The sequence below is a fragment of the Mus pahari genome, chromosome 14 (assembly GCF_900095145.1).
Source record: "Mus pahari chromosome 14, PAHARI_EIJ_v1.1, whole genome shotgun sequence".
Classification (NCBI taxonomy): Eukaryota; Metazoa; Chordata; class Mammalia; order Rodentia; family Muridae; genus Mus; species Mus pahari.
Genome location: NC_034603.1, coordinates 58825466 through 58836131, shown reverse-complemented (window position 1 = coordinate 58836131; position 10666 = coordinate 58825466).

Below are 10666 nucleotides of genomic sequence, written 5' to 3'. Positions count from 1 at the left end.
AAAAAAAAAAAAAAAAGAAGATAAAATAAAATAACTATTGCTGTGTAAACTGCATCTGCTCTCCAATAAAATGATCCTGCGTAATTTTAAACTATGCTGTTCTCAAGGACACAATCATTTGGGGGACTTGTCCATAGAGATTTGCGGATACCAAATATAATATTATTTAGAAGAAAGTACTTTCCCTAACATTCTGAACCCAACCCAGTCCCTGGAAGGAGGGAGGCTAAACTGGCAATAGAGATATCTAGAGGAAATTAAATCTATGCTTATGGGTAATTATGAATCGCGTTGCTCCTTAAATGTATTAGCGACAAAGAAATGGTATAATTTGCCACGTCTGTTTGTTACTCTGCCAATATGCAGCTTGTAATAAGATTTCACACCTTAATTCATCTGAGAACCTTGTGGTGTTTTACAAACACTAATTATGGGAAAATATCGCTATGCTTACTTAACTAAAGACGAGCAAAGTCAGCAGTGCAGACCCCGTACTTCAGGTTGATAAATAGAATCAAGAAAATTTACCATCGGCAAGAGTATCAAGGGGAAAATAGGACCCACGCAGCTGGTGGGTGTCACCTATTTGTTTGTTTGTTTGTTTGTTTTCTTTTTAGGTTGTTGTAGTCAGAAAAAGTATGGAGCTCATCCTATGGCTCTTTTCTTTCTTTCTTTCTTTCTTTCTTTTTTTTTTTTTTTTTTTTTTTTTTGGTTTTTTGAAACAGGGTTTCTCTGTGTAGCCCTGGCTGTCCTGGAACTCACTTTGTAGACCAGGCTGGCCTCGAACTCAGAAATCTGCCTGTTATGGCTCTTTTCTAATGAATCTTTATTCAAAAATGATCTTGTGTAAATCTGTGCACTAGGTACATTTGAAGCTTGTGGGGTAACTGGGTTTATTTGCAGTGATAGGCATGCACAGAGGCTAAAATCCTCCCCATAAGGTCTGGATGGATATACATGAAAAGATGAAAGCCAAGAGGGACAGGAAGCAGAGCATGCACATCACTCAGGAGACCTGGAATCGAGGTTGGAAAGAGTTGTGCAGGAGTAGAGAATGGTTTTCCAGACCAACAAAGCTAAACAAATCCCCTCATTTGCAGGCATGGAAACATTCCCCAGAGGAAGAAAGGGTCCAATATGACTGCAGCTGAAGGATTCTAAAAAGCAGTAACATGGGTCATTCCTGTGCATGAATGAGAAGGAGTGAGGTTAAAGGGGAACATTATGAAACTTGAGGCACAATATCTCACTTGGAATGCAAACACTCTTCAGTAAAAAAAAAAAAAAAAAAAAAAATGAAATCACTTGCCTTTTAAAAATTAAACCAGACAAACACATTCACAAACCCACCTTGTAACAGCAATTCCCAGCATCCGATTAATTAATGTGGCAGATGCTTTGCCTTTTAGCTTCTTCTAATCTTGTTAGAGAACCGTGAATTAGATTCTCTTATTCCAAGATTTTCCCTCAAGAGGGATTAGAAGCATTGTAAATTGGTTTCCTTGCTTTATTGAAGGTAAACAATTCTAGCTTTAATATAGACATAATATATATACTGTCATTTTCATTGACAGCATTGCAGAAAGTTGGGCATTTTAGTAAAATATAAAATGTTTCTTTTGTTCTTTCCCTGAAGTTGAAAACTCAGAGGAGAAAAACCCATCTATTCAACTTCATCCTTCTATAAAAGACTCAAAATTAGTTTAAACTTCAAAATCTTAGGAAGCTGTTGACAAAAAGAAAAAAAAAAAAGATGAAGAGATGCTTTGCCAACAAAAATACTATTACTGTCACTGTTAATTCACTCTAAATTGCCCTGGAAAGTAGTTTCTCATTTTGTGCTATCTTTCCTCATTGGCTTAAAACCAACCTAAAGATGCGATGTTTTATGGACTCAGACATGAAGTTTGTGGCTAAATAGTAACCATTCAGTCTACCTTGACACTGGAACTGCATCCCTAGCCGACTAAAGGAATAAGAAAATTTGTCACACAGTTTAAGTACTGGGGCACGGACTAGAGAAGCAAGGGCACCTGTTTCCATTTGAAATGACCCAGACAACAGCCTAAATTATTCAGGATGAGACCAGAGACCCAATGCCTAAAGAAAAAAGAAAAGAAAAATCTAACACACTATAAGATTTTCACATTTGGTTTGTCTTTCACATAGTTTAAAATTTAAAAGGGCTTGAATTAAGAAGTTTTGAACTTAGAGTACTGCAAAGGCAATAGGTATTTAGCAGAACTTGTACATTAAAAATCTCCCAAGGATAGAAAGGTATAGCCGGGCGTGGTGGCGCACGTCTTTAATCCCAGCACTCGGGAGACAGAGGCAGGCAGATTTCTGAGTTCGAGGCCAGCCTGGTCAACAAATTGAGTTCCAGGACAGCCAGAGCTATACAGAGAAACTCTGTCTCAAAAAACCAAAACCAAAACCAAAACCAGAAAAACCAAAAACATAAAAGAAAGAAAGAAAGAAAGAAAGAAAGAAAGAAAGAAAGAAAGAAAGAAAGAAAGAAAGAAAGAAATGTATAGTTTGATCATTTCTCTCAGTGTGATACAAAAGCAACAAGCCACAACTCCTAGACATCTGTGAGAGCAGTAGTGCAAACAACTCATAGTCTAAGTTTTAACAGTGCCCAGTTATTTGGGCACAGGAATTCAATAGATTATGAAGATCTGGGCATTACATCATTATATAGTAGGTTTTTGTTAAATGATTTGATTTTATTCACAGCTGTTGGCCAATATAATGGCTCTATACACATTTCAGTGGGCTAGCCTAAGCTGTAACATTTAGTATGTTACATTTATTGAATGTATTTTCTATTTATAATACTTTTAACTTAAGGTGGGTTTATGGGAGTAATACTCCATCACAGGATGAAGATCAACTGTATCGCTTAGAATCGGTTTCAAATATTAGAGGAGTATGATCGGGAGATTTTGTATGTGAGAGTCTTTTGTATAGCTCATTCCATCATCTATTCAAATATATTGTTCCTCTGTTATAAGCAAATAAGAGTGTTATAAAATGAAAAATAATATATAGAAAATTCTACAACTTTCTGTGTGCTTTGAAGATTAAATATGGATAATTCCAAGTAGGAAGCAATTCAAAGTGCACATAAAGAATGCAGAAGACATCAATGATTCTGCTTAGAGGCGTTAACAAGGACTTCATATTTCTATAAATAATTGTCTTCATCTGACTTGACTGTGGCATAATTACATGCGGCACTGTGACATACCACAGGGTGACTACACATACTACCCATTAATATTGAACTTGGTTGTGTAACATATTCTCCAACAAGTGTGTCTTAAGATTTCCATCTCTGTGAAGAGACACCAGCTATGACCAAGGCAACTCTTATAAGGACAACATTTAATTGAGGCTGGCTTACAGGTTCAGAGGCTCAGTCCATTATCATTAAGGTGCAATCATGGCAATGTCCAGGCAGATGTGGCACTGTAGGAGCTGAAAGTTCTACGTGTCAATCATAAGGCAGATAGGATAAGACTGGCTCCCACGTATCTAGGAGGAGGGTCTCAAAACACACCCCCACAGTGCCATACTTCTTTCAACACTGCCACACCTCCTCTATCCAACAAGGCCATATCTCCTAATAGTGCCACTCCCTGGGCCAAGTATATACAAACTACCACAGGGTTTAAGACTAACAGTAACATAACACAAGTTTATGATGTTTGGGCTCTCCTTAGATTCCAGGATGACAGACAATGGAAAGTTTCTGTTACTTCATCAGGGGCTCAGAACCAACTAGAAGCCTAGGACTAAGACCAACCAGCTAGCGCTTCCTTAAATGAGAACCAACGAACTTAGCCCTCTCTGGGTCACTGAACGATCAAACTAATAACCTGGAAACTTGGGATCTTTTCATGGGGTCTCTCTGGCTTTTGAAGTTGTTTTTTAGGTACAAATTGGCAAATGCAATATTTAAGTTAGATTATAGACACAAATGAGATCACTTAATATGGACACGCATGAAACATCCCATATAGAGAAAAAAGACTTGCCTTCTTAAAGGATGGAGGCAAGGACTTACATGATATATTTATAAGATATTAAGTAATTAGTTGCCACCAGTATATAGCATTTTTACAATGCTAGCTTAAAATTGGACTGGATGGATCAAGGATGAATTTTTGTGTTCAAATTATTGCTTTGCATGTGAAAAACTGAATTTTTTCTCAGGCTTTCACACACACACACACACACACACACACACCTAGAAATGTTGGCTAGAATCATACAGTTAACATGTTTGAAATATAGTTCTTAGAAAAATATTCTCAGGGAGTGAGATTTCATGATAACTCTCGGGGTTCATCTGTCAGTAATAAAATTCAAAAGGTCCATTTGAGCTTTATCCAAAACTTAGATTCAAGGCTGAGATGTTCCTGACTGACCCCGCCCCATTGCGGAAAGATTTCTATGTAGTGGAAAGAGTTTCTTGATTCAATACTTCCTGAAGGGGCTAAACTTTTCACAGTAAGTGCTGAATGACTTTCACGGTTTAATGTGGCTTTAGGGACCCTAAGCCATAGACAGGAGAGGAGGCAGCCTTTGACTGTTGTATGTCTCCATTGGGCAAGGAATCATCATGAAAAAGTATTTGGCTTTTAACGATGTTTGCACTGGGACTGACATTAATACAGTGCTGCTCAGTTCCCCCACCCCGACCCCCAAAACCCTCCAGTCTTCCTGCAAACAGCAAAACTCAAAGAAATCTGTCACAGACACAGGAAGCATAGCATCTCAAAGGTCCTCTGTAGACTCAGAAGGAAGTTAAGGACGTGACTACTGTCATAGTAAATATGCTGGAGATTGATGGAGGCCATGATTGTGGTACAAGGCGCCTGCTTAAGCAGACATAAATCTTGGTAAAGGTGTCAGTCAAGCCATATAAAGATGCCACCAGGAAAACCACAACCATCACAGGCTATACTTATTAGCATCATGGAATCAAGGAAGGCTATAAATCTTTACATATAGATACACAAATCTCATTCCAAGCTATCTTCGTATTTTGTAATATTGCTATGTCGACAGCCCAAAGTGTGAACAATAGTTACTACAATGATTAAAATGGCAACATTATAATTTCTCACATTCACATAAGGCTCTCTTTTTAGTTTACAAGGAAATTTCACACTTGCTCTCTTAAAGCTCCTGAAACTTGTAAGTTAGTCAGGGAAGGCATTTCTAACCTTCCACGGATAAGAAAACAAAAGCTAATAATAACATGAGAAAAGGCTTGAAGCTTATTGGTGATGAGCCCAGGACTCAAGGCAGGCACTTTGACATCTAATCCATGAGAATCAAGGAATTACCTGTCATGCCGGTATATAAATGTTCAGTCAGACCTGTTCCTAGGATTCAATACCACTCACCTTGTTCTTGGATATTTTCCTCCCCAGCATTATTTTCTTATTATGTAATAACTAATCTAATGAAATCAAGAGAGTACTTATGGAAAGACTGAAGCAAGTGATTAGTCAGTAAAACCATAGTAAATCTACACTGATAGATACTTCCAAGTTGACAAAATACTTTCAAAATGCATTTGTACATTACTGATTTTAAATCTATTACATCGTTTCTCAAAGGCATGATTTGTGTCACTATAGCTTAAATGCTAAACCAGGATTCTTGTCTATCTTTGATTAAGTTTCTTGATTATTCATTTAAGGAAATATATGTCTCCAACAGAGTAGGATTTACCAAGTATCCACAATTATGTTAATTAAACAAGATTACAAAACCTGTTTTCAGAATTCATGGATCAGACACACAATTATGAATATTCATTAATGTGCTGCCTCTGTGCTGGGAAGGGTTACCACGGAGACGTCAGTGTTAGCCCCAAGCACCAGCCAATGCAAGCAAACTATCCCTACCTGCAAGTGTGTACACACACATTCAGACATACATGGAAGCACATGTCTGTGCATATACTCAGATATACATGGGCACGCACACACACACACACACACACACACACACAAATAACACATATGCACACATACATGAACTTCTATGGTTTTTAAAGTAATGTTTTTAATTTTGAAGTACCATGCTTACACACAATACACTAAGGTTACACTCATCCCTTCTACTGCTCATCTCATGCCCACCGCCACCATCATCATTTTCTTTCCATTTGTTCAAGTCCTTTTCTTCTTCCTCTATCTTTCCTTTGTGTCCATTTATTACCTTTCTCTCTTTCTCTTTGGAAGATCAATGCAAGCAATAATAGATTTGCTATGTTCATAATTGAAAACACCCATGGCTTACCCAGAAGACATAGCCACACTGTATTTCTCCCCACCTTTTAGCTTCCACTATTCTTCTACTCCATGACATTTCCTGGGACTCAGAGGGGTAACACAGATGCCCCATTTGGAGCCAAGCACTTAGCAGTCACTTATCCTCAGCACATGGACTAGCTGTGTGTCCTCTCTTTGACATCAGCCACTGCTGAAGACCGCTTTTTTGACTGAAAGTGATAGCAACTCTAGTCTAATGGGCATAAATGTGAATATTAACCAGGGAGCTTAACTACATGACCATTTGATAAGTCATGACTAGTAGACTCTCCCACACAGCCTGTGACCTGCAGAGCTATAGCTTTGATGAACTTTATAGTAGTAAGCATATACACTCTCCCAAGAAGTTTCAATCCAATTAGGAAGAAATTGGTTACATCAAGAGCATTCATACCACTATTGTAAATCCTTCCAGGAATAAACTTTAGGTTTCTGTAACCATCGAGAGTACAGATATCACTACCCTATTATTTGTAACATAAACAACTACAATGCCCACATAATTCATATTGTTCAAATGGAACAAACCTCCAGAAACTTAATTTTCTGTTCCATTATTTTCACTTAATTATCTCCAGTAATTACTCTAATTTGTCTATTTTGCACAAACCCACATTTCTTTCAATTTTCTGAAAGCACATCATATAAAACAACCAATAGCAACTTTATGAAAGGCATTGTGGTATTTGAATGGCACACAACTCAGAAAAATACATTACTTAGCATGTTGGTTATAAATATCAACAAACACTTTTTTTTAATCAACCAATAGAAGTGAATTTTTATTGGCTATATCATTACCTGTATTATTTCTAGGTCCCTTCTCATAAGTCAATTTCCATAGCAAATCAGTTGAATAATATGACTTTACAACTATTACTCAATTTGCCTCTGTATATGCAGGATTCTTTGTGTATTCTTTCCAAATCAAACCAATGTAATCCAGATATTCTCTTTATTAGCCCAGAAGGGTTTTCAGAAAATTTAAGACCATCTACTCTTTCCACTTTCTACCTAACTTCATTTGAATGGGAGTTCACAATAACAAGATGTAAGTCTGAAGCTATATTCCACATCAGAAGTATAAACAACTGCCTAGTTCATATTTTAGATCATACTCTAGCTACCTCTGTTTTAGGTAATAAGTGAAGAACTAGTCTGGCACATATCACTTAGCCTTCAGAATTACCTGATATTTTAGGTATAAGATAGCAATCACAAGTCCAGTCTTGAGTCCTGGATCCTACAGTGATAGCAGTGTATATGCTGTGTGAATCATCCCATGTGTATCTCTGTGTTTGTGTTTGTATGCGTGTGCGCGTGCATGTGCGTGTGTGTGTGTGTGTGTGTGTGTGTGTGTGTGTGTATGTGTGAAAACCAGAGGTCAATGTTGAGTGCCTTCCTCAATGAATTTCCACCTTAGTTTTGAGGCAGTTTCTCATTAAGGGGACAAGTCACTGATTTAGCTGAACTACATCTCCAGTGGGTCCCAGGACTTCTCATGCCTCTGCCTCCACAGTTCTGATATTATAGATATGCATTCCTGGAAAAATGAACATACACCATGGTGTGCAGCTGGGTGATGGGAAGTCAAGTTCAGATATTCACACATGTATAACAAGTACTTTCCCAACTACACTACTCCTCTACCCCCTACAATATCTTTACATAAGAGTGCCAGTAAATAATACAATCACTCACAGTACTGATAAGCTATAAAAATTTTATAACTTAAATAATAGCAATTTTCTGCCTTCTTTATTTAAATAATATGTATCATGATATTTGGATTATCGTTTCATAGCTATAAACTTTTCAAGACAAAGCACACTGTTGTCATTCTTGGACCTTTGATAGTACATAAAGTAATTATGAAGGCTGGAGGAAACGTTCAGTGAATTAAATCACTTGTCACTCAAGCCTTTGTACTTGAGTTCAAATCCTCAGAGCCATTTAAATCCTGGATGTATAGTGTAAGCATCTGTAAATACAGCACCCTATGGAAAGATTGGAAGCAGAGACACATGAATTTCCAGAAGCTTGCATGCTAGAAAGCCTGTCATATGTAGCATTATATCTTCATCATCATCATCAACAACAACAACAAAAGCGTGTTTCCCACAAGGTGGAAGGCAAGGACTGATATCCCGAGGCCCTCTGAGGCACATGTGCAGCTTAAATTTTCTTTACTTCCAACATAGTTTTTATCATTCATATTCCCAAGAAAATCCCATGTAGCTGTCTCAATTTACACATTTTCTTGAAGCTGGAGATGGATATTAAAAGCCAGTGTCATGGTGAAGTGGTGAAGTGTGTAGCTCACTGAATCACAGTTCTCAGGTTCAGATCTTGGCTTTGCCATCTGTCATTTTTTAATAAAGTTAAATTTTTAACTGACATTGAATATGTAGTATTTGACCTAGTTTATCATGTATCCAAGCAACTTTCCAGCTTCCTCATGCTTTCTTCATGCTTCTTCCCCTTTAGGCAGTCACCTTCTCATGTTTGGTTCTCCTGATCTGAGTTATTGTCTTTCATCATATAGTGGATGTTGCACCATCACACTAACCTGCCAACACTCAAGTTCTTGAGATCATTCTCGTGCTGGCTTCTCTATGAGGGTGATTTTAGTCTGTTAAGTGTTTCCTTTGCAATGTATTTCTCTCCTGAACTCAGTACTTTTACTAAGAGACACTTTGGACTGCACCACATCCAGCTCTGACTTCAGGACCCACACTGTCTGCTTCCATCCAATCAGATCTGCTTGAACATTCTGGATCTCATGTGAATGCAGGAACGTATTGCACTATAATTTTTCTCTCATGTCAGCATTTGAGCAATAAGAAACTTCTATTTTTCCCTCAAATAGATACAAGATCATATGACTTTCTAGGAATCTCTACACTGAGTGCTGGGGGGATGGCTCCATTGATAAGCTACTTGTATTGCAAGACCCATGGATAGAGAGATGATTCAGCAGTTAAGAGAATACATTACAGATCCAGGGTATCTGAAGCCCTCTTTTGAACTTCACAGATGTACTCACTAGACATACATTTGTTTTGCCCTCACTAAAGCATGCATGTGTATACACACAATGCATAATCTAAAAGCAATAACCATAATGAGTGAGTACCAGAGTTTGAATCCTCAGAAACAATGCAAAAAGCTGAACGCCATGGTATGTCACCATAGCACCAGTATTAGGAAGAGGGGACAACGAGATCTGTCCACAGGCCTAGCCAAATCAATGACTTTCAGTTTCACTGAAAGACACTGTCAAAAGATAACACTGAAGAGTAAACAAAAAAATCCCACCTGCCTCTGGTCTCCATCATCACATACACACACATGCACACATAGCAACTTGCACATGTACACATGCCAAACTAACAAGTACATATACCATACCACACAAAAATAGACCCCTCCAAAGAACCTTCTACTACTTCAAGTCATTAAAATCCTTTGCCTTTAAGCAAAATTTCCCCTGAAATTCCTTCTTCCAGTAGATTATCAGTTGCATGCATCAAGCATCTTGTGTCTAAAATATAAGCAGGTAGACGTCATTGCTTTGTTCATTTGCTATTAGCTTCATACTTCCTAGATACTCCATTCCAGTGCTGAGCTGAATAGAGTAGTGCTGCATTGCAAACCCATTTTTTCCAGGTGTATGCCTAGGTATGCCAATAAAAGTCACTGTTGGGATACGATCAGTGGAGGAAAGAACAATATTCCCAGCATCTGGCTCCTACAGCAGAGAGAAAAGGACCTGAGAGGACTGTAGACTCCAGCCTGGGCTAATTCCCAATTCATCATTGCGAGACTCTTCCTATAGCATGTGCACAACAGCTCTAGAGTAACAGGAAAGGCAGGCCAGGGAGTGCAGCGGACAGGCAGTAGGGCAGAATCATCCTTGTTCCTTTTGTGCTTTCAAGTCCAGTTGCTTAAATCAAATCACTCTTTGCATCTATTTTCAAGACTGGATATTGATTGACATACATGTGTGTATCACATTAAAAACAGTGTTATTCTGTACTAAGGGGGAGAGGTAAAATAAAAGTTCAGTGAGGAATAATAAAAGGGCCTAAAAGATTGAGTTAACAAGGGTTGGAGTGAGGCATAAAATCCAGAAAGGTAACAGAAACATAAATCACACGTAGAAAGTTTAGTAAAGTGTCATGCCTTGCCCTTCCTTCCTTCTTCCCTCCCTCCCTCTCTTCCTTCTTACCTCCCTCCCTCCCTCCCTTCCTCCCTCCCTCTCTCCTTTCCCTCCTTCTTTCCTACCTTTCTTCCTCCCTCCCTCCCTCCCT